The following is a 16,130-nucleotide window of genomic DNA, read 5'->3' as shown; positions in this document are numbered from 1 at the left end:
GGTGGGGAAAAACGACGATGAGGCGATGGTGAACGGCCACGTCGTGGTGGCGGTGGTGTGAGGCTGCGGTCGGAAACGGGAGAAGCGGGGCGGAAGAGGAGGGTTCCTGGACTGGAGGCCACGGAAAGCCAGGGACGGCCGGGCCGATGATTGTGTGAAGAAGCGGGGTGGCTGGTCGCGACGCCGACAGTAACGATAAATGTGCCCAGGACGACCACAACGGTCGCACGTGGAGCGTAGAAAACGGGGAAGTCGCTCGGAGGGGGGTAGGAGTTCCGAGGCACAGAACAGTGCTCTTCCTCGGAGCGGGGGTAGGACCGGTGCGTTGGAGGTTCAGAGACGCGACCTTCGTCGGGACGGGTGCGTGGACCAGGGTAGGCCTGTCTGGTCCAGGAGACTTGTGGTCCAGGGAGTGGAGCCTGGAGCGAGCATGCGTTGTATACGTGATCATCAGCGGGGCGTTGAAATTGCTGGCTCAGCTCTTCATTGACGATGCGTCGGACGAATGAAGCAAGATCGTCACTGCCAGCAAAGTCCACGCTGGCGACGATGGGCACGTTGGAAAGGCGGCCAAACTTGGGGAAATGCGGCGGGTCTTTAGGGCCTCAAACGCCCGGCAATGACGAATTACGTCAGCCAACGTGGCGAGGTCGTCCTTTGTTATCAAGAAATGATAGACGTCTTCAGCGGTACCCTTCAAGAGGTGGCCGACTTTGTCGTCTTCAGTCATGGGGCGGTTTACCGTGGAGCACAGCTTTAGGACTTCTTCAGTTTACGTTGTACAAGTCTCATTAGGTCGTTGAGCTCGTTGGACAAGTAATTGTTCGGCTTTTTTCTTTTTCCACAGCGTGTCACCGAAACACTCCTTGAGCTCGTCGACAAAACTGTCCCATGTCGCTAGTGCGTCCTCATGGTTCTCGAACCATAGAAGTGCCGTTCCCGCAAGAAAGAAAACAACGTTTATTAGCTGCATCGACTTGCCCCAGCGGTTACATTTGCTTACACGCTGGTAGTGCTTGAGCCACTCCTCGACGTCCTCGTCCGCAGCGCCAGAAAACATGCCGGGCTCGCGCTGAGGCGGCCAGAACCTGGCCGGTTCGGAGCTGTCCCGGCTGGATGGTGGACGCGGCTCAGACGTCCCGGCAGGTGGCGGATTGTTGCTGTTGCGGGTAGGCATAATGGGAAATGCGGGTGGTAGCCCTGCCAAACGTCAGCTGCTGCGAACAGAGATAGGGTCCAGGACGACAAAACCCCACCTCCACCAAGTGTCACGAAGTTGCTAGGACGGAAACGGGTTTATTTACAAGTCGGGATCGGGGATGTCAGTGGACGGTCAGCGTCAGGCGGGCTCCACCACAGTCTCATGCACACCGTGTCCATTTTCTTCTGTCCAATGCACTGCAGTGAGGCAGCGACGCAGCGCGCCGTAACAGTATAAAGTAATTATGCGGATGGTTTAACCAGGTCCGAGGAACCATTGGAGGATACGGTCCTCCAGGCTTGACAGTTCAGCTGGAGCTGAAGCGGGAGCTCTGCGGGAGCCAGCTTCTCCTCCCACCGCTCATAGCTGACTTCCTGTAAACTGTGCTCTTTACTTTGCTCGGCGCAGCAGTCCCAAACTATGTTGAGGACATCGGAAATCTCTCCGCAATCCGGGCATGCTTTTGTTCGGTATTGCGCAGGCCCAATCTTGGTGCACCGAGCTGGTTTTGGTAGTGTGCGGGCTTACATGTTTCGCCACATAATGGCTTCCTGACGAGTGAGATATTTGTGGGTGGCTGCGTTTTCCTGCTACTGAGTAGGTGGTAGTTTATGATTTCGTCGTATCCTAGAGGCGACGAAGGTTAGGAGCTGGACGGCAACGGGGCTCGGAGGATGATCTCTAGCTATCTTGACAGCTGCTCTGTGGCCCTCTAGACGGTGCCAAGAGGTGGCCTGGTGCTTTATCAATAATTTAGCAGTGGGGGGCGGGGGGGCGCTTCGCTCTATTGAGTGTGTAATGTGTGATCTCTCAGTAATACACAAGGAGATACCTCTCTATAAAGACATCGATATGCCCGCTGGCTCGGGAAGCGAGACATCAAGCAGGTTCGTGAGCTGCTTCATTTTCAATATAGTCATCGCCTTTACCCTCTCTTATGTAAAGGCCTCAACGTGGTGAATGAACGCTCCTTCTTCGCCTCTTCACCAATACATTGATGTGCCCGACAGCACTAAAACATTTTGGCCCTTCCTTTAGCGGCAGCTGCCCGCACTGTAGTGCGGCGTCTTCTGACACCTATCACATGGTGTGGGCCTGCCCCTCCAACCCGGCTATTCCCCTCTATCCCCAATCCAACCCGGCAAGGCTGGGAGGCGATCCTGCTCGGCTGCCACAACTCAAGGGCCCAACAAGCCTTAGTCGGGCGCACCTGGGCGGCGGCCACCGCCACTGGGGTCCCATACTAGCATGGAGGAAGGAAAAAAAGAGGAGAGGCCCTTTCTACACAACACCCTGCGAGAAAGTTTGGAGGAAGTCACGTGGTTTTTCTCGATTGGGAGGCCATCTTGCTCCGGCAGCTTAGAAACGGCGTCGTAGTTGTTACCTATGCATGTTCTTGCAACGCTCCAGCGATTGTCACTGACGTCGGTATAACTGTCATTTTCGTTTTTCGACGATTGCGCTTGTTTGAGCGGCGGGCGCCATGACACGGGCGAAGAGCGATATTGTAAAGGAAGCAGCTGCGCTCGCTTTGCTCTTAGTATACAGAAACTTTGTTACATGCCCGTTTGAAGCGTGTAACGTTTGAAGCTTCTAGCGAGCTATTTGCCTTTGGGACGTGCCGGGCTCAAGTGTATTCGTTCATATTGTAGCATGCAACGCGAAATCGAACACCGGAGCAGAGAAAAAAACTTCGGCGGTCCCTCAGTGGTCCGAGCGCGCCAGCGAGAGCCAACTAACTTCTTCCTCTTCTATTGCATGCACTACTTCTGTCTCTTCGAATGCATGTATCAATATCGTGGCCAATTCTGTGCTTTTGGTCGCGCGCTATGTTTAGACCGGTTTCCTATAGCAGGTTTGCAATTGCTTTTCTAGCTGATGTCATGGTCAAGAAGTGCGAAAAAGGCGATGCTGTAACTGAATTTGGAGGCCTTTTCTCACATGTGTTTATTCTGCCCATGTCCTGCGATAGTGTTATTTGTCGTAAAAAGTACGTAGTGGAATGAGGATCCACATGTGCGCTGAATTTCATTGATGCCTGTGGTGGTTATTGTGTTCAGGAAAGTAAAAACAGCGCCAAATTTTACACAAACCACACAGAAAGACGGACAGCGCCCGTCCTGTCCATCTTTATGTGTGGTTTGTGTAAAATTTATGCTGTTTTTACTTTCCTGAATTCAATATCAGACCAACTAGCCCAGCAAAAGGGCCTGTGGTTATGTTGAAAAAAATAATTTTTTGCATTCATTACGTACAACAGATCGACTTTCATGGCCTGTATTGTCGATCACAAGTAAAGTGGGCAACTATGCAATGACATTACAAGCTAGTATTTAACCAAGTAGAGAAAAGCGAAGCCAACAGCTGCAGCTCTGCACATTAAATATAAAACACAGCATTGAAATGAGGCACAACACCATGAAACTTATACTGCAGCCACTGGGGACTCCTAAACTTCTACAAGTTTGAAAAGCTACGGTCATATATATTGTGCACAATCCTAGATCTGCGAATGTGAAACATATGCGATGTTGCCATGCTACAAAGGGTGGATTTACGGAGGGGGCAGTCACATTTAAACGTATATTTTCTGAAATTTTTCCATTGAGAAAAAGGTGTTGAGAATGGTTGTCCTATGTAACATTTCAGTCTTTTGGAGGGAGGCGCCCCGCTCCCCCGCCATCCATAAATCCTCCCCTGCCGTCTACTATATGCACTTTGGCCCTCCCCGTTTCTGTCGCCTCTATGAGTGGCTTTTGGAGTTGTGAATCAAAAGTCATTGTTGGCACGGCCACCATTACAACACGTTATGATACTACATTCTGTGTTCAGGGTCAAGAACTCAAACTCTTTAGTATATTTGCCCATCCTCACTGCTGTATGAGAAAGCAGTCCTTGCATGGCCAGCCGCACGAAAACATGCAATGAAGATAAGTATGATATTCAACACCAACAAAACAATACTGCAGAATTTTTTAATCCTCACTGCTGCAGCAGAAGGCACTGTTTACACTGCCAGCTTCCAAAACATACGCAATGGAGGCAGATTGTAACATTCCGCGACAAGAGCTGCAATAAAAGGCAGGTTGAACTATAAGGTGGGGTGCGGCCATGCATCGCAGCATTGTTCACTGCCGAATCGAAAGCAGACACGTGCACACTTGAGTCACAAAGATTCATTAAAATATTTGTTTTAGCTACTAGCTCACTTCATGGCCTTTACGTTTTTCATATCAGTGGCATGCACTATTTTGCTGGTTTCGGACTGATGAAGTTGTAGACTTCCGCGTGATATTTTGTTTACTAAGTAAATACGCAAAAACATGGAAACATTGGTATCAGTTAACACGATCTTTAAGACATACAGATATACATTCTTATATATTAAAGAATACATATTTCACTGTTCTAGACAGTGAGCTTTATCTAATGCACAATGGCATTCTCAATGGCAATGCATTTATTATTTTTGCGTTTGATCCCTCCGCAAATTCTATGAGGAGGCCGCTCTGCAACACGAGCCCCACCCCAAACAAAATATCTGGCTACGCCACTGCCAGGGAGGCTTATAATCTCCGCCGTCAGAAAAAAAAAAAACGTAGCTAAAAGTGGCGACGGGTACTGCATGTGAAGATGGGTCACCGCAGTAATTGAAAGCGAAGGTCACTTCCCGCGCTTGCAGGAGTTGAGATGAGCATTTTTCGCGGCTGCTACTAATTGTGATCAGGGCCCAGCAGTTGGAGACAGCACGAATACGACGCAGTACGAAGCAGTAACTGGAAGTAGCCGCCTGTCTCAGACGGGTATTTCCGCTTTATTAACTATTCCGCTGACGAACACCAGCATAGGGCCCCCTAAACTGGCAAGTAGCCAAGCGCCACTCACGCGGGGGCCTGTTCCCATGCGGTAGCACGCTCCTTCGTTGGATTTGAAGCGCGCGCGCAATCGGTGCGGCGGCGAAATGTAAACAGAAGAGCCCGCCGGACCAAGATGGCGCCGAGCTTGTTTCCGGCTTCACAAAATGTCACGTGACGGCCTCTCCTCTAAATGTTTCTTCCTCCAAGCATACTAGGTACCTCCGCCTAGTGCTTGTAAGGATACAGTCCTTTACGGGCTTATCCAAGCATACCTCTGCTCCCTTTAATACGCGTAAATGGTTTCACCGCCACCACCTTTATTTCTAGTCAGGGATGGGTGTGCAGGTCTCCAGACTATGAATTTTGCGGTCATCCTTTCTAGTCCGGAGGATTACGTTCGTCAGGGGAGAGACCCGTTCTCCCCTCGGCTACGGTCATCAGTGCCACCTTGACAATAAATAAGTATCGTTGACGCCCCCGTGCCTGCTATTGCGAGGGCGATGGTGGGTTAAATTGGTTCCTGAGGGAAAGAAATGGCGCTGTATCTGTCTGGTATATCTCGATGAACACCTGAACCGCGACGGTAGGGGAGGGAGGAAGGTGGGAGTGAAAGAAGAGAGGAAGATGTGCCGCAGTTGAGGTCTCCGTAATGCGGAATAGGATTACGTTCGTCAGGAGGGAGACCCCCTCTTCCCTCGGCTATGTTCATCAGTGCCACCTTGAGAATAAATAATTATCGTTGACGCCCCCGTGCCTGCTATTGCGATGGTCGGTTCTTCCACAATTTCCGGACTGCCCGACGTGATAAAACGCCGCGGAGGCTCAGTGGTTAAGGCCTTCGTCTATTGAACCGGAGCACCCGTGTCCGAACCCGACCGCGGCGGCCGCGCTTCGAATGAGGCAAAACGCAAAAGGTGCCAGTTTGCTGTGGAATGTCAGTGCTCGCTAAAGATCCCCACGTGGTCTAAATTAACCGGTGACCTCCACTACGGCACCTCTTCCTTTATTATTTTACTCCGTTCATTATCCCCTCCTTACGGTGAGGTTCGGGTGTCCACAAAGGTAAGCAAGGCAGTTGCTGCTTTATTTCCTTTCCTCAAGACCATTTTTCAATTTTTTATTGCGAAAGCAGTACTGCTTGCACTTTCCGCCCGTCAGTAGCGAGGCCGGTAGCTACCAAGCGCAGCCTAACTCCTGCTCATGCCACGCTCGGCGCGCTGAGCGGTCTTGCATCACAGCTGCAAGAGCGGGGCTCCAACTTGCGCCGTCGCGTAGCGAGGCCGCAGCTACCAAGCGCGGCCTCCTGCCGCCGCGGCACGCTTAGCGGTCGGTTCGGGTGTCCACCGAGATGACAGAGAATTACTGCGCCATTTCCTTTCCTCAAAAAGCGGTGCGTTCAAAGGGCAAGGCATGGCGCAGTAATTCTCTTTCATCTCGGTGGACACCCGAACCACAGGAAGGGAGGAACGCCACCACCCGTTCGGCGCCATGCCTTGCCCTTTGAACGCAACGCTTTTTGAGGACAGCAAATTCTCTGTCATCTCGGTGGACCCCCGAACCGCACCGTACAGGAAGGGAGGAAGTGGGAGTGATAGAAGAGGGAAGCTTCTAGACAATCATGCGTTAGCGTCAGCCACTAGTTTTGGCGACCGAGGCACGCATAAATCTCCCAGCACGTGGGGGCCCTCGTGTGGTGAGTATAATGCCATGTAAAACAAATGGGTAAAACTTTCATAAATAAGCTCTACTAAGAGCACTACCAATACACACCACCAGGCAAACCAGGCGCAGCCAGGGCTATTGCTTTCGCAACTTACCGGGCTTAACCAAGCTAAGCCTCTTCTTTTTTCTACGTGGTCGAGGCGCCGGCTAGGAGATGTGTTTCGGCGCTAAATACCGCTATCGCCATTTTCCCCATTCGGCAATTAGCTGCGTCCACGTAGGCCATGTCTTCTATCGGGTAGTTTTGAAGCGAAAGATTGGTGAAACGGAGGTACCGGAGTCCACCTCTCCTAGAACTTGTCAGCTCTCCGGAAAATCCTTTAAAGCATAATTCGGCCTCACAGACCACCATAGAAAGATGCATAAAGGCCAGGTCTTCCAGAGCGGTGCAAATCCGGTAATAGGCTCTCAATATTCAAAAGGCAATACTTCTGACATTTCACAATCAACCTCTCCTAGTTCTCAGATTCTTGCCATAAGGCACGGGACAGTGGAATTAAAATGAGCCCGTCCTCCTGCGGCACTAAGCCTAACGGCGGCGGGGCGTTCGCCGGCGTTCGCCAGCCCCGGCTGGGGATTCCCCGGCGATGGCGGCTCCCAATACGGTTACCGGCTATGATCCGCTGTCCATGCAAGTCGTACGCATGGAGACCGCTCAACCCGAGGACCTTCCAACACCGGAAGATGACTATTTGGCAGATATGGTCAAAATCTGGAGACGCCGGCAGAAGACGAACGCTCCCAAAGCAAATGGAGCCGCCGCCCTGCATCAGGCGGCAGTTCGGTCCCCGCACGCTTCGCCAGGGAGTGTCGGTGGCGCGGCCTTGAAGGCCGCAACATGCAAACCTCAGTGGCGGCCGCAGCAGACGCCACGCATTGGACGCGACGAACTCATCGTGGTGCTCAAGCCACGCAAGACGCTGGATCTGAAGGCCACCTTCGCTTCAGGTGAAGCCGGAGTTGCCGTGCGCAACATCATACGGGACTGTGGAGAGGTGCAACTCTCTGTATGGCCCGTGTGGGACCAAAATGTGTTAGTGTGTGGGCTGAACTCTGTGCCAGCCGCTGAGAAGCTCCTCGGCGATGTCACGCTGACGGTCGGCGACCGCCAGCTTCTGTTTCGCGGGCACGCCAAGGCTTCTGGCGATGTCTGCAAGGGAGTGATCAACGTTCACCCCGGCGAAACGTCGGCCTCCCTCAAGCAGAAGCTGGAGTGGAGACATGGAGAAATCCTTTCTGTGCGCAAGCTGGGCGGCACCGCCATCGCAGTGGTCACCTTTCAAGGGAAGAAGGTACCCCGCCAAATCTTCTTCAGCGACCAGGGCATCCCTGTGAGACTGTACAAGAAGACGATCCCCGCCTGTCATCGATGCGGCACGGTGGGGCACCGGGCTGACATCTGCCCGCGGCCGCAGTCGGGACGCTGCGGCCTCTGCGGCTCTCAGGTGGCCACCACACCCGAGGGCATAGCACAACATGAGTGCACCCCCCGATGTCTGCTGTGCGCGGGTGCCCACTTCACCGGTGCTGCCGGCTGCGTCGGCAAGTACCGGAAACCGATCAAGCCAGGACCATCACGGAGTCAAAGCAAGCGGAAGTCGGCTCAGAAGCAAGCTCCGCCCACCAATGCCAAGGACAGCAAGTCCACTTCTTCGCCGGGCAAGTCCGGGCATGTCAAGACGGCTGTGAAGTCCGGGACCCAGGCGAGGTCGCCGAACTTCAGCGCTGGGGATTTCCCGCCTCTAGCGACCGCCCAAAACAAGGTGAGCGATTGGGCTAGGGCTGCCTCCGGTCCTCTCTCTCCCTCCCTCTCTCCAACAGAAGCCGCCCTACAAAGGCAAAATGTTGAACTTAGGCGCCAAACAGAATTCTTAGCGCGGAAAATTCAGGAGCTGGAGGCTAAGTTAGAGGGACGTAAAGAACCTCAAGCTGGTCCCTCCGAGCCTATAGAACTACCCGAGCCGGAGGACCGAGATGAGAGTGCCTCGGTCGCATCCGGGCTGACTAGCGTGTCGCAGCAGTCGGCCAGCACAGTGGTTGGTAGGCTGCCATTGGTGGAGAGCCGCCTGTACAACCTAGAGAGCGAAATTGATGCACTGCCAGGTAAAATCATGGAAGCGGTCCGGGGCTCCATTCAGCAGCTTCTACAGGCCGAATTGGCAAAAATCATGCCTGCTATAGGGGCACAGGTTGCTGAGACAGCTCTCTCTGTCGTTCAGGACCAAATTGGAGCTCAACTCAGTCAAAGCCGCTCCCGCTCGCGGTCTCCGCGACCAGATCTCCGCAGGCGGAAGGTGGTCCTTCGCCAGGCCACAGCCTCACTAGAAAACATTCCGGCCGCTCTCTCTGCGGACGTGCTGGTGCCTCTGCCTGAGGCCTCATCACCTTCGGGGGTGGGACCTGCCCCCCAAAATTAAACAATCACGTTCACGATGGCTAGCCGACCCCAGCGGAAAGCCAACAACAATTCGGAGCAATTCGAGATCATGCAGTGGAACTGCAGGGGTCTACGAAGCTGGAAGAAACGGTCGCACCTCCAGCTCTACCTGCAGTCTCTCGGTAGCGCACCGGCGCACCTAGCTCTTCAGGAACCCGGCGCGGATGCTAAATTCACAGGGTATAGCTCGTTTCAAGGGGGTCCTACAACGTGCATCCTGGTGAACAAGGCGTACACCGCAGTCCCAGTAGACCTCGAACTGGATACTGAACAGGAATACAGTATGGTCAAGGTCCTGCCGTTTAAGCGCCGCGACCCATCAATACATGTCCTCAACATTTACTGCCCCCCGCATAAGCCGCGCGTGACCTTCAACGAAATCTTCTACCGCGCGCTCAAATCGGCTGATAAGGAACCTCTAGTGATCGTTGGGGACTTCAATGCTCCCAGCCTACATTGGGGCTACCACTTTGAGAAGGCCAGAGGACGCAAGCTGACGGAGCTCATCTCCACACTTCGTCTTACTCTCCTCACGGATCCGTGCTGTCCCACACGTGTGGGCAACTCGGTTACGCGAGACACATGCCCTGACCTGACTCTCGTTACGAACACCAGAGACGCTACCTGGGAGAACCTGGGAGAGACTCTTGGTAGCGATCACTGCCTTCTCCGGGTTACTCTTCTGGCGAAGGCGGCTCGCAAAAAGTGGGGCCACGCTAAATTGACCGATTGGCATAAGTTTCGAACACAAGAGATACCTCCCGTGCTCTTTTCCGGCGGATATGCGGAGTGGGCAAAGCAATTAGACACAATACAAAGACAACACGTCACGACACTTCAGACCACCGAAGAGATCCCTGCAGTGGACAATCACCTCCTGCACTTGTGGGAGGCTCGCCGGAGTCTTACCAAACGGTGGAAGAAGCAAAAGTTGAATCGTAAACTTAAGGCTCGCATTGTCGACCTCACGGAGCAGGCTGCGGCGTATGCTGCCCAGCTTACCGATTCAAACTGGATAGAGAAGTGTAATTCGGCAGCGCGTCAGATGAGCTCGAGAGGAACATGGCGCTTCTTTCGCAGTCTCATCGACCCCGCTCAAACGAGAGGGGAGACGCAAAAACAGCTCCGGCGGGCTTTGCACGGGTACCAAGGTACGACGGCTCAACTCGCGGACACCCTGTGCGACAGATATCTCTGCCGCATAGAGGACCCAGTTGGGCCCGAGTGCGAGTACGCGGGAAAGCCGAATCCCGACATTGATGCCCCTTTTGAGTTACACGACCTTAAGGCGGCTTTAGCTAAAATGCGGCGAGGTACGGCTCCGGGTCGGGATCGCATAACAGTCAATCTGTTGGCCAACCTCCCAGATTCGGCCTACCTCCACCTGCTAGTGTACATTAACCAGATTTGGGACGGGCATCCACTCCCTCCCGAATGGAAGACCTCCTTGGTCACTTTCATCCCTAAGCCAGGCAAGCCAGTGAATACCGACAACCTGAGGCCCATCTCACTAACCTCTTGTGTGGGCAAGCTTATGGAGACGATGGTTAGGGATCGCCTCTCTCCACACATAGAGACCAAGGGCCTCTTTGCAGATACTATGTTCGGGTTCCGACCGCATATGTCTGCGCAGGACGTCCTCCTCCAGTTACACCGCTACATAATACGACCCACTACCATGCGCCACAACGACAAGGCCATCCTTGCCCTCGATCTTAAGGGGGCCTTTGACAACGTTCGTCATGGCAGCATCTTGGCTAACTTGAGTAGCACCGACTGTGGGCGCAAGGCATTCACATATGTAAGAGACTTTCTCTCGAAGCGTCAGGCCTTCCTCAAGATTGACGACGACGAATACGGACCATACACGATGGGTACACGGGGTACACCCCAAGGGGCGGTCTTGTCGCCACTTCTTTTCAACATTGCCATGATGCAGCTTCCGCACCAATTGGCCCGGGTGGAAGGCATTCATCACGCACTCTACGCGGATGACATAACAATTTGGACTACCGAAGGGAGCCTTGGGGATATGGAGGACCGCCTTCAGCGGGCCGCCACCATAACCGATAGCTACGCTATCGGCTGTGGTCTACAATGTGCTCCCGCAAAATCGGAACTTCTGCACATCAGATCCAATCCTAAAGACAACACGAGTTTGCAAATCTCTCTGACGGGAGGTCCTATCAAAGAGGTCGGGGAGCTCCGCATACTAGGTCTGTTCATCCATAACAGGCTCAGCCCGGAATCCACTATTGCCAAACTCAAGCGCGTAGGCGAACAGGTCGGACGCATGATCCATCGCGTTTCTAACAAGCGCGGCGGGTTGCGAGGCAGGGACGCGCTTCGGCTCGCCCATGCCTTCGTGACCAGCAGGATCCTCTACTCCGTTCCCTACCTTCGCACTACGAAACAACAAGAAATAAGAATCGACACCATCGTTAGGAAGGCTACAAAGCGAGCACTGGGCCTACCAGTGGCCACATCCAATGCTAAGTTGTCGGCGTTGGGGGTGATCAACTCCTACCAGGAGTTACGGGAGGCCCACCTCGTGAGCCAATATACGCGACTCTCGCAGACGGCATCCGGGCGCCGCCTGCTAGACCGCTTGCACATCCAACACGAGTGCACTTCAGAGGAGACGTGTCGGATTCCGGCGCTATGGCGTCACAAGCTCTGGGTCCCTCCACTCCCGCGCAACATGGACACACATACACACGAAGGCAGACGAGAGGCGCGCGCTCGGGCCCTCGAACACCAACACGGATCCAAACAGGGTGTATACTACGTTGATGTGGCAGGGCCGTCGCCCACTGGATTCTACACGGCCGCAGTAGTTCACCAGGATCAATGCGTTAACGGGCTCTCCTTTCGATCTCGAAATTCAGCACAGGCCGAGGAAGTAGCCATTGCGCTTGCCACCTCGGACTTGAATTCGAAGGTAATCGTGACAGATTCGCGTCGAGCCTGTCAACACTACCTGGCTGGCGAGATTTCACCTTTAGCCTACAGTATATTAAAGCGCGCAGTGAGGGAATCGGACCCTTCGCCCAAACGCATAGTTTGGACTCCAGGCCATCAGGGCGTTAGAGGTAATGAGGCTGCGGACGCGGCTGCCCGAGCGCTTACCTACCGGGCACCTCATCCAAGCTCTTCCGGCTCGGAGATTGTGCAACCGCTTCTGCGGTTCAGAGAAATTCTAGACTACTATTGCGAACGCCATCGGCTTTTCCCGGTCCCGGCTAAGGGCCTAAGTAAAGCTGATGAGCGAACTCTGAGGCGCTTGCAGACCAACACTCTGTTGTGTCCTGCAATAGTGAAACATTTCTACCCCAAAATTGATGGGCGCTGCCCTCACTGTGGGGAAGTATCCGATACCTTCCACATGGTTTGGGCCTGTCAAAAGAATCCTTCCCTTCCCCCCAATCCTTCCCCTTCCCGAGAGGCATGGGAGGCAGCCCTGCTCAACTGCTCGGGGCTGGAGTCTCAAAGGGCTCTAGTCCAACGGGCGCGAGTAGCGGCTTTGTCCAGCGGGGTCCCGGATTAAGGACTCCACCTATGTAAAGGGCCATTTTTGGTCTGAAAACTCTCCTTTTGCTTATTAAAAAGTTTTCACCACCACCACCACCTGCAGGAAATGCATGAGCCAAGTTTACCAACCCCTGTAAAAAGTATGAGAAGGCATTGGAGGTGCCAGTGCCCAAGCCTGGCCCTGACATGCATGAGCCAAGCATTACCGATTCATGTAACGAGGATGAGAAGGCAATCGAGGTGCCAGTGCTTATGCCTGGTCCTGATGTGCTGGAGGGGGTACACTCTGATAACGATGTCTCTTCTCCCTTGGGGACCAGTCTGCTGTGGCAGATGCGCTTTTTTTAGATGAGATGGCGTTCAGTGATGACGAAGGGAAACCTGTTGCGTCACCAGATTTTCTTGCCATTGACCCGGAGGCCGCCTATAACGTCTGCAACCGAATACTCTGGAGTCGGTGGTGGGTGGATCTGGTGCTCCGCAGCCTGTTGCGTTCCCTGGCATTCGCCCGTTGGTTGCGAAACCGCATACCGAGGTGCGGGATGGCGGCTTGAATAGTCCCGCGGCATCGGCAAGTCGGGGCGCTTCCCGCTAACTCGAGCGAGGTGCTGTCACTGTATCTGAGGTTCCCGTGGAGGGGACTTTGGGTGCTCGGCCCAAGTGCACTTTGGATGGCGGTTGTGTTGTCCTAGGAGGGGGGAGGGAGGCTTGTGTGGTCTACCCTTCCTCTTCTTTTCCCCCCGCCCCAGCAGACGTGGCTGCGGGGCAGGGAGTGCCAACAATAGTCCGTTGAGTTCTGGTGTCGAGGACGACTTTGTTTCACGTGTGTTACATCGGGCTCGGAAAAGTGCCCTACCTAAGTCCATCCCGGTACGCACTTCGAAGCCGTCCGTGGCGAAGTCCAGGCCGTTGGGGACAAAGGCTACTGTGATGGGGAAGGCGAAGTCTAGGCCTCCTTCCATTCGTGGCTCATTTTCTTCGTCCTCAACGTCGAACTCCGCCACTGTCATAATCAAACAAGGTCGCCCTCTACCAATGCGCAGCATTGCAGCGTGTCCACTAAATGTTCAGTTCACTTCTTCCTCCGCAGAGTCCGAAGTACCCCGGGGGTAAACATCTCAAAACAAATAACACCTGTATAGACTGTGGTAACACATATAAAACCAACGCTGGCTGGAGCCAACACCGGAGGTTGGTTTACTTTGGTAAATACAAGCTGATATAGTGATCTCCCGTATTAAACATAGATGGTCTCGACAGGCAACGTACTCCTTCCACAAGCCGAAGTTGAACTCACAATAGATTGTCCGGTCTTGAAGATCAATAAACTTCTAGATGAACGATTTAAGAAAAGAACCTTTGACAGTATCAAGTCCCATAGAAGGGCGGCTGCGTACAGAAACTTAATCGACGAAATAAGGAAGGAGGCATATGCTACACTGTAAAAATAAATCCGTCAAAATGACGGTAAATATCTTGGCAGCTGTATTTCCAAGCATCTAACCGTAAAAATGACAGCCGGCCGTCATTTCCAAATGACGGTGTTTTTGATCATTTTGACGTTCTGCTTGTCAACTAGGAATACAACTGAGCCGTCAAAATGACGGCCTCATGTCTTTTCATATTACAGTATGGCATCATTTAAACGGTTCGCTGTCAATATGACGGCATGGCGTCTATTCATTATAGTGTTTTTGTCAACCTGAAATGCATTGATGTCGTCAGTATGACAGCCGGAGGTCTTTTCATTTAAAGTGTGGAATCAGTTCGGAATAACAGACACCAAATTTAAGTTTCGAGTCTTTTTGCAAACGATGTGTTACACATTAGAATGCATAGATCAACGCATGGCGATCCGTGCATAACCGCAATTTACAAGTTAATTTCTTGATGTCTTTCGGTTTCACCAGCCAAGCAATACATGTGACATGTATTTGGATTATTCCACGTGAGGCATGAATCAAACTACACTATAATGGCTGACACATAGTGTTCATTCACGAAGATATGAGAACAAATGACGTATCAGCAGTTATATTTTTTTTCATGCCTCACGCGACCAAAACAACTTCTACACATCACAGCAACCAATTGGCTCATGCAACCAAAATAGTAACAAGAAAGTGGATTATCTGTAGCGGTTGCAGCTAAATACCATGTGATGATCCATTTGTTCTAATGTGTTACGCATTATTTTAAAGATTTAAAAACACAAGCAAAAATTTGTCTATACTTCAAATTTTTCTTTGTCAATCTCGAGCACACTTAGATTAATAAGACAGCCTGGTGTGTTTTCTGCACAGTTAACCTATAATTCTGTGCAGTTACGGTCCATATTTGTGTGTATTGCTACAGGCCTAAGCAAGGTCGAGCTGATGGTCATCATTCTTGACACGATCTCAACTGTTGTTTCTGTCCGTTGTTTGAACTTTCTCTTGCTCCTTCCTTGATCAAGGGTGCCCAGAATACTGGAAGTCTACAAGATCGCTTGTATCTTTTGTTAGTTTCTGAAGCTAAAGTTGTTTGAATTATGCAATATCTTATGAAAGATGCTGCAAAAATTGATATCCTTTGAAGATATTTATTGCTCATAAGTGCTTTGTTACTTGCCGAAATACAAAAATAGGCGTCATAACTTGCAGCTCCTGTATCACCTTAGGTGCTTCCCCCAATAACATCCATGAACCATGGCATCTGAAAAACAGAAAATAACATATATCCAGGTTAGATACAATGATGATACACAAAAAATTTGTACAAAATTGTACAATATGAAGCAATGAGAAAAGGGCCACACCAAGACAAAAAATGACAAGGAACAAATTTGCTGCCATCATTAAATACTTGTAAATGAAATCAAAACATAATTCTCTTTTCTATAAAAGGGAGATAACACATCTGTCCAAGTTCCATTTATGAACTGTGTTGTGTTTCAACTGTCATGCACAACAATGAATTTTAACCTGACTCTTTAACCTGGCGTGCAAGGCATGGGCTTTGTCAAGTTGCGACGGCAGCCCACCACTGTAATATATCGCACCTTATGGAAAAAGTTTACTGTAGTTCGAAAGGTGCACTGTCTTTTTCCCTTACTGCATCACCCTTTTGCAAATGTAACCATTCAGGCTGTATTCACGGCGTTACCTTTACATTTACCACTTGAAAGCAACATAGTTATTGTACTTTAATTTGTCAAAGAGGTACACATCACATTTCCTCAAGGCAAAGCTTTGATCAGCAGGCAAGGGCACATAAACCAATTTAGGCAGTCTTGGGAAGGCAGGTCTGGAAGGGGAAGGTATCAGAAGCATTCCTTTCAACTGGACAACTCTGGCGGATCAATGCATCATTCTGGAGCAGGGGTTCTCAAACTTTTTTTGCT

The sequence above is a fragment of the Amblyomma mixtum genome, chromosome 7, assembly GCF_055824585.1.
Source record: "Amblyomma mixtum isolate Tamu chromosome 7, ASM5582458v1, whole genome shotgun sequence".
In the NCBI taxonomy this organism is placed as follows: domain Eukaryota; kingdom Metazoa; phylum Arthropoda; class Arachnida; order Ixodida; family Ixodidae; genus Amblyomma; species Amblyomma mixtum.
This window is presented reverse-complemented; position numbering follows the sequence as displayed.